A 20,962-nucleotide genomic window follows, 5' to 3' on the forward strand; every position below is an offset into this window, starting at 1 on the left:
AAGGGCGTCCGGCATCGAAGCTGGTGATGTGGCTCCTCCCTGAATGTGTTGACTCGGACCCATAACCCCACATCAAAGTACTCTGAACGAACATTTTATACCAGCAAGATTCTTGCAGCATATTGAACTTTAAACTAACGTAACTTTCCTTTCATAGCCAGGCAATTTCGTGCTTTTAGAATGCAAAATTATTACTTATGGTTTTGAATTTTTGCGCATGAGAGCGACTCGAGGTCATTTTACTTGGAATCATCGCAGAAGCAGGAGCTATTGGTCTGTTTCTTAAACCGATTAGGGTAAGCTATCCTACACCCTTTATTTGTAATTTGCATTGCTCAGTTCAGTATAAAACCTAAACATGAGCCTATATTATTGTTAAGTTAGATATTTGTATCTAGCCAGTTCAGCGCTGTCTCTACCATCAATAGTATTAATCGGGATGGGCAAGTTACTTCCCTATTTAAGATCCACGCGTTCATGATGGAACACGATACGAAGGAATAAAACGAACACTAAAGAGTATAATAAATAGGGTGTTCCTACATCCATAAATTATAAATAAAATGTTTCAAACGTTGAACTACACATCGAACAAGATTGTAACACAGTAATATGTGAAAGTCTGAGCGTTCAAATAAAAGTGATTCTTAGATTTCTATTGTAAGAAGTAATATTTATTATCTTTGTATGTTTTCCAGAATTATCAAAAGACCCCGGGAGTATTCTTTGGTTCCCACAAGGAATTGGAAGACATGCTCCAATAATACATAATTGTACAAGAGGTAGGACATTTTACATACTTTTATATAATATCCACATTTTTTGCATGTAATAAATTGAGAACATTTTAAAGGTTCTTAATAAACACATTAAGTTACGAAAAGGATCACTTCGTCAAAGCTTTGAAACTCACACAATATGCGGGTTTTATCAGTGTACCACCTAGCCGCCGAGCGTTTCAATTTATACATAATGCAAAGGGCTTTAGCAACAATGTGCCGTAACATTAACAGGAATTCTCCAGAAATAAACACAATCAAAATTTTTGCATCAGGACCTGAAAATGACGAAAGATATATGAAGCACAAGGTTCATTGACAGTGACAGTGGGAAGACAAAAGAAATGATGAAGAACAAAACATGTTGAATGAAAAGGGAACGAAAAACGTACACTTTTCTCAGTAATTTGTTTAAAACGAAAATGGCACAATTCATGATGTAGGCGAAAAAACAAAGAACTGTCACGAGAAGACTGTTCGTCATAGCGGATCCACCAGAAACATTGTCTACCACCTGATGTGTCCTCCCCTGGCCGCAAGAAGGTCCTGAACACGCTGTAGCATACTGAGGATGAAACGATCAATGTGATCTTGCTGTAAGCGATCCCATTCGTCCTGTGGAGGAAGAATAACTTCATGATGTTTGGTGGGAGCCACAGAACGGTTTGCAATGACATTTTTTAGCATTGTCCATGAATGTTCGATGCAATTCATGTCGGGACTTTGCGCTGACCAGGGCATGCAAGGGATATATGCAGCCTGCAGATAATCGTGTACCATCTGTGCGCGGTGTGGACATGCATTGTCATCCACAAAGACAAATTCGTCACCAATTTCCTGATGAAATTGTTCCACAGTCGTCTGGAGAATGTCCCTGACATATCGAACAGCTGTTTCTGTCCCTCTAATTGGCGTTCTACGATCTAGCATGATCCCTGCACACACCATGATTCCTTCTCCTTGGTATGGATGGACTCCCTGGACACCACGAAGCCGTTCCTGCAGTCCAGGCCACGCCACACCCGTCCTCTTCGTGAAAATGGCCTTAGACAGAATCTACATTCATCGGTGAAGATCACATGAGCCCAATAACCGGGTCCCCGATTTCGATGTGCACAGACCCAATGTACACGGTCGCACCGATGTCGTGGCAATGTGTACTGGCGCCGGAGAGGTCTTCTGGAACGTAAACCACTTTCTTGGAGTCTGTTACGGATAGTATGGATTGACATACACACACCAGAGGCTGCCTGGAGGGCATGAGTGATGTTCCTTGCCGTCATGGTATTCTGTCGCCAAGCTGAGAGTCGTACAAAGCGCTCATGTGGTGGTGTTGTGACCCGTGGACGACCTGTCCGTTGTCGAACTGCTACTCTTTCTGTGTAGTACTGTTCCTATACCGCCTCCAGGTCCTACAGACATCGCTTTGCGTCACTCCAATAGCCCTAGCTACAGCTCGTTGTGACATGCCAGTCTGCAGTAGAGTGATAATCCTGGTCTGATCAAACTGCCATATCGTACCCCTTGGCATGCTGTGTAGACACACAGCTGCACTCGCTTGCCTTATTAATTGGACATAAGGACCACCCAACTAACCTTCGCAGACTACCGTGGAGCTACACTCGAACACAGGCATACGCTTTCCGACTTCGGTAGTCGTCTGCGATGATCGGTATTGCACATCGACCGCGTTACTTCTCACAATGAGCTCTGCTTCATCGTTTCTTGTCCATTTCGGCATGTTGCATCACTTCTCCGGTGATGCAAAACTTTTTTGACTGTGTTTAGTAACAAGTCTACTTCAAGTTTCAAGGCAGAATATGTGCTTTGCCTGGTAGGAAACAGTAGTATGTGTAGGAGTAGATAGAAGCGGAAATATTCTTTCAATCTGTATGTTTTCCCTGTAATTGCAGTTTTCGTATAATTAAGTTCAACCCCTGACATGACAGCCTGCCGACTCAGTTTATACGAAAACCCCATGTGCGACACGATCACACATATCAGTAAAACACTCTAAGCTCCAACCTTTATTAATGTCAACGCTATTTCCAAATAACCAACGTTCGGTCTCTCAGGGTACTACTTTAGCAGGTTCATATAACGCTAATCGTGATATACAGAAATAAAGGAAACCCGATAGTAAAATAAGAATGAAAAGCAATGTGTTAATATGTTAAATTTAAATGGGATAACAAATATTTTGGTTACCCTGTACCTAAAGAACTTTCCAGGGCACTCTTTAAGTACGCCTCAGCATACAGTTAATATAATTAAAGGGAAAATTTATAACGGAACGTTACTCCAGAATAAACAAAATTTGTGTCCATTTTTCCATATTTTTAAGGAGTAAAGTGACAAAGTGTCGTACATAATACAAACGTGAAATAGGCGAATATTCAAATGCATGGTGCTGACTACACAGCCAGCTGCAAGATAAAATAACATGCGAAAATATATTTTATCGGTTATCCCCTTCAGAATTACAGAAAAGGACAAATTCCAAAGCAATTGTAAATTTTTCTGTCACATAACATACAATGTTAAATCCTAGATGGCAACGAGGAAATGAAGGAAACACTATTATTGAAGAAAATTTTAAAATTGATATTTATGAACAACAGTGCACATTCATTTTTTTGCATTTAATATTAACCTATATAAGACTATAGCCACATTCTTGGAAGAGTTACATGCAATATCTTAAATCTCTTCTTTACATATCGATCGAGCACTTACTAAGGGGAGAAATGAGAAGGTCAGATGGAGTTTTACAGTTTACTCAGCTAATCAAATGAGAGTACGAGGAGAAGGGTAGGTGGCTGAGGGATGCGCCAGCACTTACCTCTGCTTCCTTGCGGCGGCACTGGCTGCTACTACCAACTGATTACAATTGAAAATAAGGCCCGGTGACAGTGCACCCTTTGCTTAAACAGTAGCCAGTTCCGCTGTACTTTGCAACCTCCGTTTCCTGTGGAATTCTCCTCTGCAAGTCGGAGCATTCCAGGAGATAGAGGAACCCGGACGAGAAGTACACCAGGAAGCAAACGTTCTGCACCCGCATCCCCAGCCATCTACAATATAGAATGCTTCTACCAATTTCAAAACGTTTGTTAATGTTAGTGTCGGGTCACGTGATTACTTAATGTATTATTGTATAAAAATATTAACTACCTGTGTCGGTTGCAGACAAAAGCTTAGCTCCAGTACTACACTTAATCACCGCTCAGCAACAGACGTGTAAAATGCATATTATCTATAGTAAATCATTTGTCTCTTTACCTCACTCTAATTTATTATGTGTATCATCATCCATGATAAATGTGCTAACCATTGTTTTGTGTAAGTTGTGTACCCCTGTTACATAAATATATTTTTAGATTTCACACTTTCCATACCGAGTTTTCTCGAGGTACATTCTTACCTTTCTATTATGTGACGCTAATGAACACAGACGTAAAATCAACGACGGGGATGCTGTAATAGTATTTTTTTTAATATTTCCTGAGATTTGTGTTCAAGCTATCTCTTGGAGTTTTATTTGGTTTTTGATATATTGGTAGTACCTTTAGTAAATATGAAATATTGTGCCCATTGTGCCACTTTAAAAGAATAGGTTAACCTAGTAAATAAATATGTTAAGGGACCACGTGATATATATGTAAAAATAAATTATATTTATTTTCTGTTGATTTGTTACAGTTACAAACTCACGAAGAAATACAATTTTTGTTAAAAAAAATAAGTAATAAAATAATGCAATAATCAAACCATTATAAATCAAAAACCAAAAATGGTAGAGACTTAAGGTTAACGTAATTTGAAAGCTTGATCAAAATAATTCTGCACTATGTGGAAGAAAGTCATTGTACACCACATGTCAGCGTATAACACCAGTTTTCTTGAAATCAATAGCAGGTCTGTCCGCCTTTGGTAGCAGTAAGAGCACCTACTGGTCGTGGTAAACTGGCCACAAGGTTGTGTAATACACCGAGTGGGATATTCGGCCGTACCTCCGGCAGTACAGTCACCAACCCTGGAAGTGTAGAAATGCGAGGCGATCGCGACCTCACCCGGAGCTCCAGTTGGTCCCATAGATGTTCGATAGGGTTGATGTGAGGCCTCTGACCAGACCAATCTAGTCGTTTGATATTATTTTCTTCATACCACTCCACGGTGGGACCGAGAAACATGGCAAGCAGCATTATCGTCCTGGAACACACATTCTTCATTCCCATAGAAATGCAACAAAGTGGGGAGCATGGCGTTGTCGAGAATATCTCGGTAGGACGCAGACGTCATGTGGCCATACACTGTTACAAATGGAAGCAAGCCATGACAGCTGAAACAACCCCAGAACATGATGACACCACCAACATATTTCACTTTGGTCACTATGTACATTCGGGTAACATACGTTCTCCGGGTAATAGACGTACCATCACTCTACCATCTGATCGAAACTGTGTGAAGCGTGATTCATCCGTCCATAGGACATTCGCCATTGCTCCATCTTTCAGGCTCCACGGTCTTTACATCAGCTTAGTCTCTGTCGTTTATTATTTGTTTGTTTTTTTGTTACCAAGGGTTTTGTGTGCAACGACTCGACCATGATAACCTAGAAAATGCGCCTGCTTTAGAAGTTTATTTTTCGAGACAGTCAAATTGGTCGCAATTTGAACTCTTTTGCAATCGAATGTATTGTAAACAGGTAGTGTTTTTCCCAACCACCCTCTTCAGTCCTCTCCTTTCCAGATCGTTTATTTTTGTGGTTCATCCACTTCGTGATTCTTTGCTGCAGTGTCCCTTTTCCTTTCCCTTCTTGATGACAAAGGCTACAGTTGATTTAGGGACCTGTCGGGGATCATCTATGATATGCATACGCATGCCTCCTATGGATCAGCCTACTATGATACCTATATCAAACATACTGAGCTCTTCCCTGTTGGTTATTTTATCAGCGAATGATCTGAGAAGTATCCTGCTGCTGTATATATACACGTCTGTACTCTCTTTTCCATGAGGAATTCGTTTCAGAGTTGAAACCGTGGTGTCCAATTACTTTCATCTACATAGTGTATAACGTAAATAGGGTAAATATTTATGAATCCCTTTTGAACTATAAAATTGAGAATCAAAATATGCAAACTTAATTCTTTTTAAAGTTTAATTTCTTTTGAAATAATGAAGAACAACAGGTCATGAGTTTGGTAGGATATTAGAATATTGGCACTGAACTATCAATTTGTAATACCACTAACTTTTAAAGTTATACAGAAATTATTTGTAAGAAATGGAAAAAATATTTTTTTATCATTTTTCACAAATATATTTTTTTAATCACCCGCCTTAAATTTTTTGAAAATTTTACAATATAGACATTTGTTTCCGTGCCTGGAGCAGATGCAATCAGAAATTGCAATATTTCAGTGTATAACTGGGAGGAATGTGTCTTAAAAAAATCCTCCATGTTCCATATTATTTTCTAAAAAATGCCACACTGAAAACACTGTTTATCACTGCCACTTGTCACGAAATATGTAGAGCATCATATGTTTTACTGGTACAATTTTTTCGTGCATGCGCGTTCGGTCGCGCTCACGCGTGTGTGTAGTGGTGAAGAATTATTTCAAATTTGGACAATCCACTCCGTTTAAATCAATCCAAATTGCATCAAAATTTGTAAGAATATTAATAATTTTATAATTTATTTCCAGATCTTTGAATTGTTTTCAGTCAACATTTCAAGTTTTTTTTTGTTAAAATGTGAAAAACAGGAAGTAGTAGAGATAATGATATGTCGGCTGCCATTTATTTGCTATTTATTTATTTTACCCTGATTTCAGCTAATTTTAAAAGGGGAAAGATCCAAAAAATCCAATTTTTAATATTTTTATAGTATAAAAATATTTCTTTCAAAGCTCAACTCATAGGGGACAAAATTTATTTTCGAGCCTATCATTATATTTTAAGCATATATTTACAATTATTACATTTTTAAAGAGAAATAGATATAATGATAGTGATTTTCAGTTATTTTACAATGCTATACAGTGCTGCGTATATAATTATTTTTCAAATGTGTGTATATTCTGATTATTTTTTACTTCTGAAAATGCAGATACTGTTTTTTTTAACCTATGATTGCTGCAGTGCACGATGTATAATATATTCTGATAAATTTTTACGTATGAAAATGTAAACATGTACATTTTTTAGAAGAAAGAAAAAGGCCATACATAAAAATATATATGCACTTTGCTATGTAAAATACTAATAACTTATAAATTTATACTTTTTTATTAAATATAAATTCTTTTAATATATATTTTTTAAAAAATTAATATATAAAACCAAAGATTCTTTTAAAATTAAAAAAATAAATATATGAAAACCAAAAAAATATTATTTTTAAAATTCTTTAATATATAAAACCAAAATATTTTTTTAGAAAAATATATAGATAATTATATATATATAAACAAATTATATAAAGGAATAACAAAAAAATGAATAACAGAAACAAAAAACAAAAAATGTATACAAACATATATGATACGATATTCCAAATTTTCTATCTAAACTGAAAGAAAAATATAGAAGCAATTAAGAATAAACTTGAAAGATGTTCTGTCAAGATATATTTTAATCTATTCTCTAGGTATATAAATTCACATAGTGAAAAAGAATAATACATTCATCTCACCCTTGTGTTACTTTTACACAAGAGTGATATTCGTTATTTGTATTATACAAGGGTTGGAACTTAAATAGTGGCAACACTGCTGTGGAGACACTATGCAATGGAATGTAGTAGTGGCGCTGATAGCACACGTTGTTGACATACCTACCTTACCTCCGGGCAAATGGACTCGCCCGTTCCACGTCACAGGCAGGCGTACAATCGAGGGAAACACAGTCACTTGTGAGAGAGCGGTCTAACGAGAAGGTCACTATCTTTCCCAAACAGGAACAACGGAGTTGGATCAAGATTGAATGTGCCAGAGGTCGTACAGCACGACAGTGTCGTCAAGGGCTTCAAGAGGCGTGCGGGGAATCGGCATTGCCGTACAGAACAGTGGCACGGTGGGTAAAAGCCTTCAACGAAGGTCGGCAAACTGTGGCAGACATGCATCGGGCAGGTCGTACTAGCGTCTCTGAAGAAGAAGTGCAAGCTGTTGCCGCGTTAGTGGACAGTGATCGAAGCATGACGATTCGTGAGCTCGCCCACGAAACCGGATTAGCGCATACGACTGTGCTTCGCATCCTGAAGGAACGTCTGGGCATGCGCAAAATTCCATCACGATGGGTTCCGCAAGAGTTGACGGAAATTCAGAAATGGATGCGTTAGGACGCTGCTCAGACGCGCTATGAGCGCAAAGGTGAGGCTTTCTTATGCCGTATCGTAACACTGGATGAGACATGGGCCAGATCTTACGAGCCAACACTGAAACGCCAATCCAATGAATGGCGTCATTATGGGTCGCCGCGAAAGTCGAAAGTGCGTCAGAGCCCCAGTGTGGTGAAAGTTATGGTGATTCTCGTGTACGACTGTGATGGTGTTAACCTAACGCATTACGTTCCTCCACGGCAGACTGACTGTCAATGCCCAGTATTACTGTTCATTTTTGGAGCATCAACTGCGACCAGTTTTGCGAAAGAAGCGGCGACACTTTCTGCGCAACCCACCCATTATTTTGCACGACAATGCACGGGCGCATACAGCGCAAGCTATGGCTGCTCTGTTCGGTCGATGGGACTGGGAAGTACTGTACCATCCACCATACTTCCCGGACTTAAGTCCTTGTGACTTTGATTTGATTCCGAAGATGAAGGAACCACTTCGTGGCATTCGCTTCAGAACTGTTTCAGAGATTCAACACGCAGTAGACCGCTCCATTCGCACCATTAACAGAACAGGCTCTGCTAACGGTATACTACGCCTTCCACATCGCTGGCAACGGGTTCTACACAACGCTGGTGACTACTTTGAAGGACAGTAACAGGTACAAACATGTAACTCTTGTGTATCGGTTGTGAATAAATAGTTGCCACTATTTAAGTTCCAACCCTCGATGAAAAAAAATGTAAATAACTTAAGTCAAAACAAGAAACGTTCCAAGGAAAAGGTTCGGGTTGGTCACTTTGTGATACAAACCATAAACTTTAATTGAAAATATCAAAATATGTCCCTCTTGTTGGTGGATCTAGTTATATTAAATTACCCAACGACATCAAATGCTGTAATAAATATTCAAAATAAAGACAATAAATGTTTTTATGGTTCTCTTTCATCCAGCATCTGACCATAAATATCGTATCTCTAATTACAATTATCCTGAATATATAGAAGAGTCTAAAAAACTATGTCAGGCTTAAAATATCCAGTAGAATTCTCAGATATTAGAAAATTTGAAAAACAATTTAAATAACACTACAATCAATCAATAGCTGTTTAAGTTTATGGCATTGATAAAAATAATAAAATTTATCCACTGCGTCACTATCCAGCAGCAGATGGTACACGTGTTATACATTCATTATATGTTACATAGAGAAACAAGAAACACTATTGTCTCATACAGGATCTAGGACGATTGGTACATAGTCAAATAACATCAGATTGTCATAGAATAGCAATATGTGATCCATGCTTGTCAAAATTTGAAGGAAGAGGTGGGAAAACATTGAAGAGAAGTTAAGGGAACTTAATTAAATATCGCTCTCTCCACCCTCCTGGGACTTATGATGTTTCATCCAAAAGTGTAAAATTTAGTAATTTCAAATCATTGGTAAAAAATCTATTTGCAATCTATGGAGATTTTGAATCAATACAAGAACCAGTAGCAAGATGTTTTCCAGATTCAAATACATCAAGTACAACAAATATAGATAAACATAAAGCATGTGGCTTTTCACTAAAATTAGTAAAAACATAATAAACAAAATAATTCAGAACCATATTTCTATCGAGGTGAAGATGCAGACCAAAAATTTATTCAAAAACTTCGAGTGTGGGGTGAAATATTTGGTTCATTCTTATAAGATGATGAAATACCAACGAACCCTTTTACCCAGAATAACAACAGGAACATGATAATACTTTAAGTTGCAGATACTGTAATATATATTTTAATTCTGATAGTGAAAAAAACACCACAACCATTTTAATGGAGAATATATCCGTACAATTTGTAATTCATGTAATTTGCAAATAACAAACCTAATTTCATTCCAATATTCATTCAAAATTTGCAAAATTTGGATGCACATTTATTTATCAGAGAATTAGGGTATGATACAGAGAATATCAATATTATAGCATGCAGTAAAGATAAATTTATTGCCAGAGAAGAATTATCAAATTAGAAAATGGAAAAAAAGTTGTTCTTAGATTCTTGGATTTGTATCAGTTTCTTCCAAAAAGTTTAGCTACTCAGGTAAGTAAATTAACCAACGAGGAATTTGTTTATACAAATAATATTTTGATGAGGATAAGATAGAATTGTTGAAAAGAAAAGGAGTCTAAACATATGAAAACATGGATGATTTTGAAAACTTTAAAGAGAAACTTGATGATATAGAATGTAGCGAGTTAGATAATCAATATGTACACAGAGTCTGTAAAACACAATGGGAGATTATCATGACAACTACTTGATTTTGTTAACTCTTCTTGTAGGCTGGTGTATTCGAAACTTTTCGAGAACGTTGTTTTATATTATATGAACTAGACCCTGTTTTATGTACACAACACCCGGTTGATCCTGGCAGGCCTTGCTTTTAAATACTAAAGTTGAAATTGGTCTTATTAATAATATTAACCAGTTCATGTTTGTTGAATCTACTAAACGTGGTGGTATAGTGCAGTGTCCTTTAAAATATTCAAGAGCAAAAATTAATATTTACCTAACTATGATCCTAGCAAACCATTAAATACATATTTTATGTCGATATGAACAATTTATATGGTTATGCGATGACTCATTCACTGCCAATTGGTAATTACAAATGGATGAGCAAGAAAGAACTTGAAGACAGGGATTTCTTAAATTAGTCTGAATATCATCCAAAAGGTTGTCTACTGGAAGTTGATTTGAAATATCCATCTAATCTCCTTGACAAACACCACGGATTAGCTATGACACCAGTTACTCAGAAGTTACCAGGTACAGAGGAAACAAAATTTATATTATCTTTTGAAAATAAAAATAAAATGTATTTCACTATCGACTGTTGCAATATTACTTGGAGCAAGGTATGGAACTTACTAAAATCCATAAGGGGTTAACATTTGACCAAGAAAAATGGTTAAAATCTTAAATGGAGGAAAATACAAAGAATCGAATACAAACAAATTCTAAATATGAAAAAGATCTTTTTACATTAATAATTATTGCAATATATGGAAAATGTACATAGAACAAAATAAATCGAATAAGGTGTAATTTGGTATGCGATCCCAAAAAAACTCAGGAAACTTATTGCCGTTCACACATGCAAAGGTTTTACTAGAATTACAGATGATCTGACTCTTATTGAAAGATCCAATAACAAACAAAGTGTGATGCACCGATAGCTATGGGTGTTGCAGTTCTAGAATTAGCTAAATTAGAAATGTATAAATTTAATTATGATATTATGCAACCTATATACAATGATAAAATTTAAATAGCATGCATGGATACTGATAATTTTGGGTATGTGATAGAAACACCGGATTTGTACAGTGATTTTTTTCTATAAAATATTATTTTGACTTTAGTAATTATCCTAGTAATTATCCAGAAAATAATCCATTACAAAGTCTTGAAAATCAGATGATCCCTGGGAAATGAAAGATGAGGCAGCAGGGTCTATATTAACAAAATTTGCTGGTCTAAGACGAAAAAATGTATTGCCTAAATATTCATGGCAAACAAGAAATTAAAAGAGCCAAGGGTGTAAGTTGACCATGTACAAGATAACTTACAATGTAAGATTCTGAAGAATGTTTATTTGAAAAAAAATCAATAAAGATGTCTTCATATCATTTCACTAGCTGGTTGGATGGTGTGCATTCTATAAAAAAATAGACCTCAATGGGAAAGATAATAATTTGAAAATATTAGATTGTAACATCTATACTAGGGAATATGGACATTATGACGCAAGTAAACATTGTAATAAATGGTTATGATTTTAAAAAAATGATATAAATATTAAAATTATTATTTTTTTAATATTTTTCTTATTTATTGTAATATATGTTTAAGTTAGGTGGTGGTAGAGTAGCCCTAAGGCTAAATTTTAGCTCTAAAATACAAATAAAATAAAAATATATTGTATTATATTGCATATTACATATTAGTATTAAATATTATAAAAATTAAAATTGTTCTATAACTCTCTCATTCTTTACATTCTATATGTATGATTTCTCTACAAATTAAAATTGCATTGCATATAGTATTTTCCGGTAAAGTTTCATAAAACTCACATATTAACATAATGTTCGTTCGATCATTAATAACTACAGATTTTCTTTTTGATGCATTGATTAAAAACATTGGTCTGTGAAGAATGAACTCGTCTGAATTATAATACATATCAATGTTTCCTTCAGTTACTCTCTTAAAAGCACTAAATGCTTCATATAACATCAAATAGTCTTGTTCTGCAATGTTTAAATTATAATTTACACGACTGAACACCTCATTTCTGCCATTCTACAGATACACATTTTTAACTTTACAATTATCTAACTGGCTGCTATCTTCTTCCTGATTGTCATCTCTCCCTGTCTGAAACAACAAAGCTACAAATTCTGGCATGTCGTATTGTAACTGTAATTGTAACGTATTGTAACTGATTAGTAATATCAAATTTTAAAAAATTGCCTTTCACAGGCTTCTGAATGCATTGATAAGTATAAAACTGTATCGGAATTTGAGGATTTTTCAAAATGTTGGCTTTGTATTTGAGAGCATAATTGGAGTCATATTCAACTATAGGCATTCGTAACTGCATAGACTGGATCACATATTTAGCCTCATTAGCTGTTACATCTGCATTTAAAATTTTGTATCTCATGATGGCATTATAATCATTGGGTGCTCTGCAAAATATGACACTCGAGCAACCTTTTCACATAATTTCTTTGTAATCAGAGAAAAACCAAATAGCAATCTCATGGGGAACAGTACTGTGTAACTTCTTGCTTGAATTTTTGTTCCAGCTTCGAACACACAAACTTATATAATATACATTGATTTGGATAATTTCAATGTCCCCACGTAAGTGAATGTAATTCGAGTGCTATCAATCCTGTCAATAATTGTACCATGCTTCCTAATTTCAACTTGAGACAATAAGAATGGAACAAAATTATCTATAAGTTTTGCATTTTACATATAATATTTATATAGAGATCTGATCTATGTGGATGAATGAAACCATCCCCCACCGTGATGTCATACTGTATCTCTTTGTTAGGCTGATTCAAATTTGCAAATGTCCGTCTGTTTGGAGGGATGTAATGTAATGCATAACTCTCGATATTTTCCATGTTGTATTTATTTATATATTTTAAATATTAATTTCTATTATCGCAGTGCTATTAGCATCGGCAAAATCGATGATTTCATTTTTCTCATTTGTAATTGTTATCTTTATGTAATTAACTTAATCAATCGAAACAGGGAAATAAACTGGTGGGATTGGGGAATAGAAGATAGGTTCCATAAATTCCGAATTCGGTTTAAATGTAGCAATGTCTACTTGTGGCTACCGATTGAATTTTCTTCTGCTTTGATAATCATACCTTTCGCTATGTTACAGTGAATATCCAATGTCTCAATAGCTAAGAATTTTGGTATAAATTTACATATGTGCCTAACACCTGGTACTAATTTGCTATTGTTCTCGAATCCTAAAAGTTCTCCCATAGTAGGTAAGTCCACTGTTTTATTGGTAGTTACAATCTCTACTCTGTGTGTTACAGAATTTTGAGAAAGCAAGACAGTGGTTGGAAGTTCAAATTGTAAAATAGATAAGTTATACTCTCCAGGAGGAATATTTTTTTTTTAGTATTGTTGTAGGTAGTTACATTCGGTATCAGATACTTACTGTAGAATTCTCTTAGAGCTATGGATTTTGGAAATATAATATCATTGTGAAGATGTAGTTTCAAAACCGAAGTCTCGCTTGAGAGATGAAAAATTCCCACATTTAATATATATTACAGTTTTTTAAAATCTTTTAATTTGATGTTTGGTATTTTATTTAAAATTCTGAGCATGGCGACATATAATTTGATCGAAATCTTGAATACGATCGTCGTTGTAATAAACTTTAACATGTTTTAAGTAACGATTTACCCCTCGGAAAGAATCGAAAACGAAAGCATTGTTATTTTGTTTATAATAGCATATCCAGTGGGTACCAATGTTTTTCGAACTTATCCCAATTGACCACTCCACAATCTCGTGAGAAAGGGAGATTACCTTTAGGGGAGAATCAGACATGAAAACCCCCTAAAATGTAGAACTTTAAATATTTTAACTAAAGTTTCAATTTCTTGGTTCGTGAGTGCTTCATCTTTTTTTAATTTTTTAAGTGCTTTGGACTTCACACCACTGCCTAATTTGATTTCCATGGCAAGATTATGACGCTTCTGCTCTTCTAATTCTGCCTTATTCTTTCTTTAAGTCGATAACAGTTTTTGCAAAAGCCGCACTACCACCAGCTAAGCTCCCAACTGCCCCCAATTCGTATAACTGAAAAGAGACGGCGTTCACCCCAAATATACTCCTTATCTTACCCTAAAAAATACTTCAGTGTACAATCCCTAGGCGATAGAAGAAACATACATCAGTTACTATTCTTACATAAACTTTTAAACAACTCATTAGACTCCTCTCAGCTGCTCTCAGAAATCCCTTTTTATGTACCATATAATAAGCAAGACCACGGAAAGAGCTGTTTCAAGTACCGAGAGCTCAAACAAAGTCAGCCAATGCGGCACCCACTCGGAGAATGTGTAGGTTACGTAACGAAATTGCAAAGACATATGATAAGATAGACATCTTCCAAAGTTTTCGAAAATTCAAAAGGGAAACAGAAACTTATTTCCAAAACCAGACTTAACTTTGTTTATTAGTTCAGTCTCTTTGTGTACAGGCGTAGAGTCCATCCTATTTTTCTTTTTCTTTTGTGTTATTAACTAATTACTGTCATTACATCTACATATCATCGTTTTAAAATGTAAGGTAAAGTACATATGTCTTTCCTTGGTTATTTTCTTGGAGATCATGTGTAAGTTCTAACCCAAACTGTCAGGTTAATACTTTATTCTTCTCTTTCATATCTAATCTTATATTAATTTTTATAATACTGTAACACACATCATATTATTGTACTTTCTGAATTCTTCTGATTGCATATTTTGTAGTGTCATGTCTTTAAATAAATAAATAAATAAATGCTGCTAAAATATCTGGAATGCTGAATATAAATTCTCCACTATGTGTTCTCTTTCTTGTATTATGCAGTCTTTTTAATTGTGGCGTACTAAGTAATAATTTCACTCCATGTCCTTCGGCTATACATTGTCTCTTCTTTTCCTGTTGTTTTTTTAGTTAAAATTGGTTTATTTATTTATTTATTTATTTATTAATGCCTTGTTTTAAATGGCGGAGTTAAGGCCGTACAAAGCCTTTTCTTCCACTCAACCATACATTTAAAATTATACATTATTATATTATACACAAAGTACACTAAGTCATTTCACATAGGTCCACACACACACATTATACTCATACACACAAGTCTTAAAGCCCTGAATATAACACACAAAATACAAAATATATAATACACAAAAAAACTAAATATGGAATGAAAGAATGCAAAATTTAAAATTGTATTTAAGTAACTGCATTTATATATAATAAATGTATATATATATATATATATATATATATATATATATATATATATATATATATATAGGGACACAGTTCAGGGCTTCAATGACTTGCTTCCTTCAGATTCAAGTCTGGCTTCCTTCAGAATCAAATAAGTTTATCTTTTTAGTAGTAGTTTGTGTGTGATTGAAAATAATATATTACTAATTTTAACTTATAATAAATTCAAGATTCTACAATATTTTTTTCTTAATCTTTCAATGTTTAAAACCGTCTTCAAAGTAGATTTGATATATTACTGTCACTTTGTTACGTTCCCCGGAATATTCTCAAACGATCAACTTACGTTCATTTCTCAAAGGCGATCATGAGAATTATCAGCCTATTTCCTCAGGTAGTGGGAAATCAAATAACGATATGTTAACGTAAACCTTGCTAACTCTCACACACCGAAAATATATTTAGATGTAAGTTAATATATAACATTTGCACTTAGAATTAAACTGTTTATTACAAACAAATTTGTAGTAAGATCATAATATTTTTTGACTACCTAAATTAACACATTCACATTTCCAAAATCAGTTTCATTATTCCAGCAACATTTATAATATCTCTCCAAGGTAACTTAATATAAGGAAGCGCCATCCGAAAATAGCCGATCATGCACGAGCGCGTGGCGTCTTATGGGATGATCGGTTATGCTCGGTGCCCCTTCGGTTATGTTCGTTCGGGGCTTGGCCGAAGTAAACGGCCGCTATAATTTCTATGCGAGGTTCAAAGAGGAAAAGTGTTTTATTACTTTGAGGACGGGGAATTATTAATTATCGAAACTTCGGGATGGTATTGAGGCATTCCTTTAATGATTAGTAACATAACTGATTGATTGAGTTGGTGTTTCAACAAGTCCACTTTATAAACAGAAAGGCTAATCGGGACTGGATCTATAGTTTGGGATCCGAACTACTATGTCCCTCCACCGGGTATGGAACCCAGGATTCCTTGATTACAAGGCAACGACGCTACCATTGGGCCATCGGGGAGGCACTAGTAGTAACATAATTGAAAACTCGCAAACGTATTGTTAAAATCCATACTTTTCAAACTTTGTGATCGATGTGTTACAAAGATAGTTGCGCATGTTCTCATTTATCATGTCTTCATTCTATAATCATAGTATACTATAATTTTAACATGCTAAAGAAGAATTGCATGAATGAGAGAGTTAAAAAAGAAATGATCGTTTCATAGATTTATTTTGTTTATTTGTTTCACTCCGCTTTTCTGCCACTTTGGGCTAATCGCGAAGACAAGATAGTAAAATGTCACGTAATTGCCTTCTAACGACAGTAAAGGAAATTACACTTCTTGAATAAAATGTATATTCCGGTTTTATAACATTATGTACACGATATTGAGCATTGTATGAAATAAATATAATACCCATTAATGAAGTTTTACTAATTCGTTCAATTTAATATTTCACAAATGTAATGTGGATGATTTTGTACCTTTCTACTCAGTGTAAACAATGGATGTCATACTCTCCTTCGATGGAAAAAAATTCTTTAAAACAGTAAGCTCTTTGTGGTGTAGTTGACGAACTATATACTTGTGCCACGAGCTCGGCATATAGAATAGATTTTCCTGGTTATAGACGCCTAAAATGTATTTGGAAATGTAATAGGAAAATCCAAGACAAAGTCCAAAAATGAAATTTTACTATTTAACGACCCATACCCTTGTACAGTCATTCATTGTGATTTCTTGTAACTTATTTGCTACATTTTCATTTATGCTTCATATATATTATCTTAACCTGTTCTAAATGTCACATGTACAAGGGAGAAATATAATTATCAACATTATTAACCTAATGTCAGTGAACATCAAGTTAAATCTAATTAATGATTATCAATTAAATGGACAGAGTTAATAGAAAAACTATTCTCTGAAGAATTAATTATGTCCTTTGAATTCGTAATTTGGCCCAAGTTTAGATTGCGGGGTGATAATCTCTTCATTACACACAAAATCGCATGACAAGATTTCGGTACATGTGTACTATATGACTGTATGTATGCCAGAAGTAGATTGCCGTTGTCATGTTAGGGACCTTGTCCACCGCAAAGGAATATAAATTATATGGAATTGAAAACAAAAAATGCAGTAATAGTGGCAACATTCTCCTGACTATACGTGAGCTTACCGTGTTGTCCTTTGCATATCGCTTTGGCTTTGCTTAATATTATCAATGAGCTAAATTTTCTGTGTTCGTAAATCCCTTCCTGTACGCTTGAATTAGTAGGTTAGGTGAATTAAGTTTGATGTTCTTAGCATCCAGTTTCGAGTAGGTTCGGCTAGTTAAGGGGTTGCATTCGTATTTGTACACTTTCGCTCTTCGCTTGCACGTACACGTATTATAGCTTTTAATACGCAAAACGATTTCACACAACTGTAACTTATCAGCACGGTAACTTGTACAACCTCACTTTGATATCGAAAATTAACATTATATGGAAATTACAAACTGGACTTGCGTTTTCAAGGTTTGGGGTTTTATTTACAACACAAATTTTGTAGCACGAAATTCCAATCTTACACTCTACTTCCTCATCCTGCTGTACGTAAAATTTCCAAAAATATGGAACTCAGAGACCCGAACATAATTAATACGAAATTAAATAAAACAAACTTTTAAACAAATTATTAGTGTTATGTGATTTACAATTAGAGAGAGTTCACACATATTTCATCAATTGCAAAACATCACCTAATATACCTGGTCGGCAACGAAATGAATTCGACATCCATCTTCTTAACGTAGAAAGTCCAGGTAAAGGTATACCAACTGTATTTCTCAAATAAACGTAACATTTTTTTGAAACGGCTCGAAGAGTCAACGCTTTGCTTATATCATCTTTAGTCCATAGGGATTTCGTTTTACCGTGTACTAAGTATTGTATTTGAGTGTCACTGAACACTTTCCCCAAGATATTCGTGAGTTTTCTTATTACATTGTAGGTTAGGTTATGTTGAAGATTTTGAACTTGTTTAGTTTTTTTTGGTTAAAGCAAGTTGCAAGAGCTTGTTCTTAATCTTTAACTTATTAATTTCTTTATGTAAACGTGTGTTGTTCTTCTTTAAGCGATGAATAGTGTTTTCCAACAACGAAACATTGCTAGCAGTTTCTGTACCTACGTCAATTTTTATTTTTTTCGGCGACATAGTATTTAGCTTATTTAAGGAACGTTTCCTTATTTCACACCTTTCATAGCGTACATCTCCACAGTCTTTATCAGCATATCCTAAAAATGATTCATGTTTTGAAAAGTAAGGTTCAGGAGAATTTGCTACACCACATTCTCTATTATTTTGCACTGAAGTAATATGGTGTAATTTTAGTGATGGCACTGCAGTTGGCTCCAGTACTTTCTTTGTTGGCAAACACAGAAGTTCTGCTCTTAGATCTCGCAAATAGTCTTCTTTAGAAAAATGGGCACTGCGCACTCTCGCATTTTTAATATTAATATTATGTTCTCGATCACAAGCACGAATCCACAGTAGTTATGTATCCCCGTTGAGTCCGATAAATCAATTGATTGGAAAAGATCGATCAAAGATCAATTGATGATGTAGGTGTGTGGGCAAGCAAGTGTGGGTGATTTGAGCGTTTTGATTGGTTGTTGTGAAAAAGTGGGCGGGGCTTAATGATATGGACTTCCTGTTGTTAATGAGGAGCGTGATATGTGTTTCCGGTCGGGAGTTGAATTATGGTTTTTTGGGGGGGCGTTTGTGGTTTGAGGGCTTTGATAAGATTGAGATTGTGGGAAGTGTTTCCTGTTGTTAATGAGGGATTGATATGGGTTTCCTGTTGTTGATGAGACGGACGGTTATTTTTGGGGGGAGCGTTTCCGGTTGTTTTGATGAGTCTGAAATTGCTGGAATTGTGTGTAACGGTTTTCTGCGGGGGGCGTTTTCGGGTCTTTGATAAGTTTGAGATTGCGGGTTTCCTGTTGTTAATGAGGGATTGATATGGGTTTTAAGGAAAAGATGGCGGCGAGAGTCGGTTTTCTCGTCTGGGTGATGAGTCATTCCGGGGAGGAGGAAAAGTAGGCGATGACAGTTGGTTTTCTCCGAATTGGAGTATGTGTTTTCGTGGGAGTCACGTGACTGTGACGTCACAAAATGGAAATCACGTGACCAGATTATATTATTAAATTATTAGTAATTTAAATATTATTATTATTATTATGAATTGTTTTAATTTCTTTGACGCCATTTTGTTTTTGTTATGTTATTTTGGTGTGTGATGTTATATATAAATTGGAGTACGTGTTTCCGGTGTTTGAAAACAGATGGCGTTGATGAGTCTGAAATTCTCGGATTATTATTATTATTTGATTTTGATTGGTGCGTGGGCTGAGTTTTGTTTTGTGTGGAGGATTTTGATTGGTTGTTGGGGAGGAGGAAAAGTAGTGGCTTGTTTTCCGGTGACGGTTGGTTTTCTCGGAATTGGAGTACGTGTTTCCGGAGATGGCGTTGATGATTTTCAAATTCTGAGAATTGGGAGGTGGGGGTGGAGGATTCTGATTGGTTGTTGGGCAGGAGGAAAAGTAGGCGACTGTTTTCGGTGGCGATTGGTTTTCTCGGAATTGGAGTACGTGTTTCAGGTGTCTGAGGAAAGATGGCGTTAATGAGTTTGAAATTCTGCGAATAGTGATACGTGTTTCCGTTGTTTGAGGAGAGATGGCGTTGATGAGTTATTATGGGGAGGAGGGAACTGTTTATATCGGAATAGGGATTTTCCCTGATTAGCTGAGAGAATTGTGACGTCATAAATTGGGCGTGCGCGCCGTTTTTCTTCGAATTGTGATATGTGTTTCCTGTTTTTGAGGTGGCGTTGATGATTTTGAAATTCTGAGAATTGGGAGGGGGGATGAGATAAGAATGTGCGTTTAATTAGGGAAATAGGATGGTAATTGGCGTTGATGAAATTGTGGTGGGGGAAGTAGGAAATTCGGCGACGGTTGGTTGCTTGGAATTGTGATTTTTGTCGGTCGTTAATTGAAAAGGACGGGAAGGAGTGTTGCGGTGGAGATAGGGGTTTCCGATTGTTATGGTATTCTTGGAACGGTTGAGTGATATGTGCGGTGTGTTTGTCGGGCTGAAGATATGGGTTTCCGGCTGTTAATGGGTCTATGACGGTTGAAGAAGAGAAGGGAAACGGTTGGGCGTAATCTTCTAGGAATTGTGCCTGTTTGAAATATGTTTAACGGAAAA

The sequence above is a fragment of the Lepisma saccharinum genome, chromosome 18 (genome assembly GCF_977018435.1).
Source record: "Lepisma saccharinum chromosome 18, izLepSacc3.1, whole genome shotgun sequence".
NCBI classification, from domain to species: Eukaryota; Metazoa; Arthropoda; class Insecta; order Zygentoma; family Lepismatidae; genus Lepisma; species Lepisma saccharinum.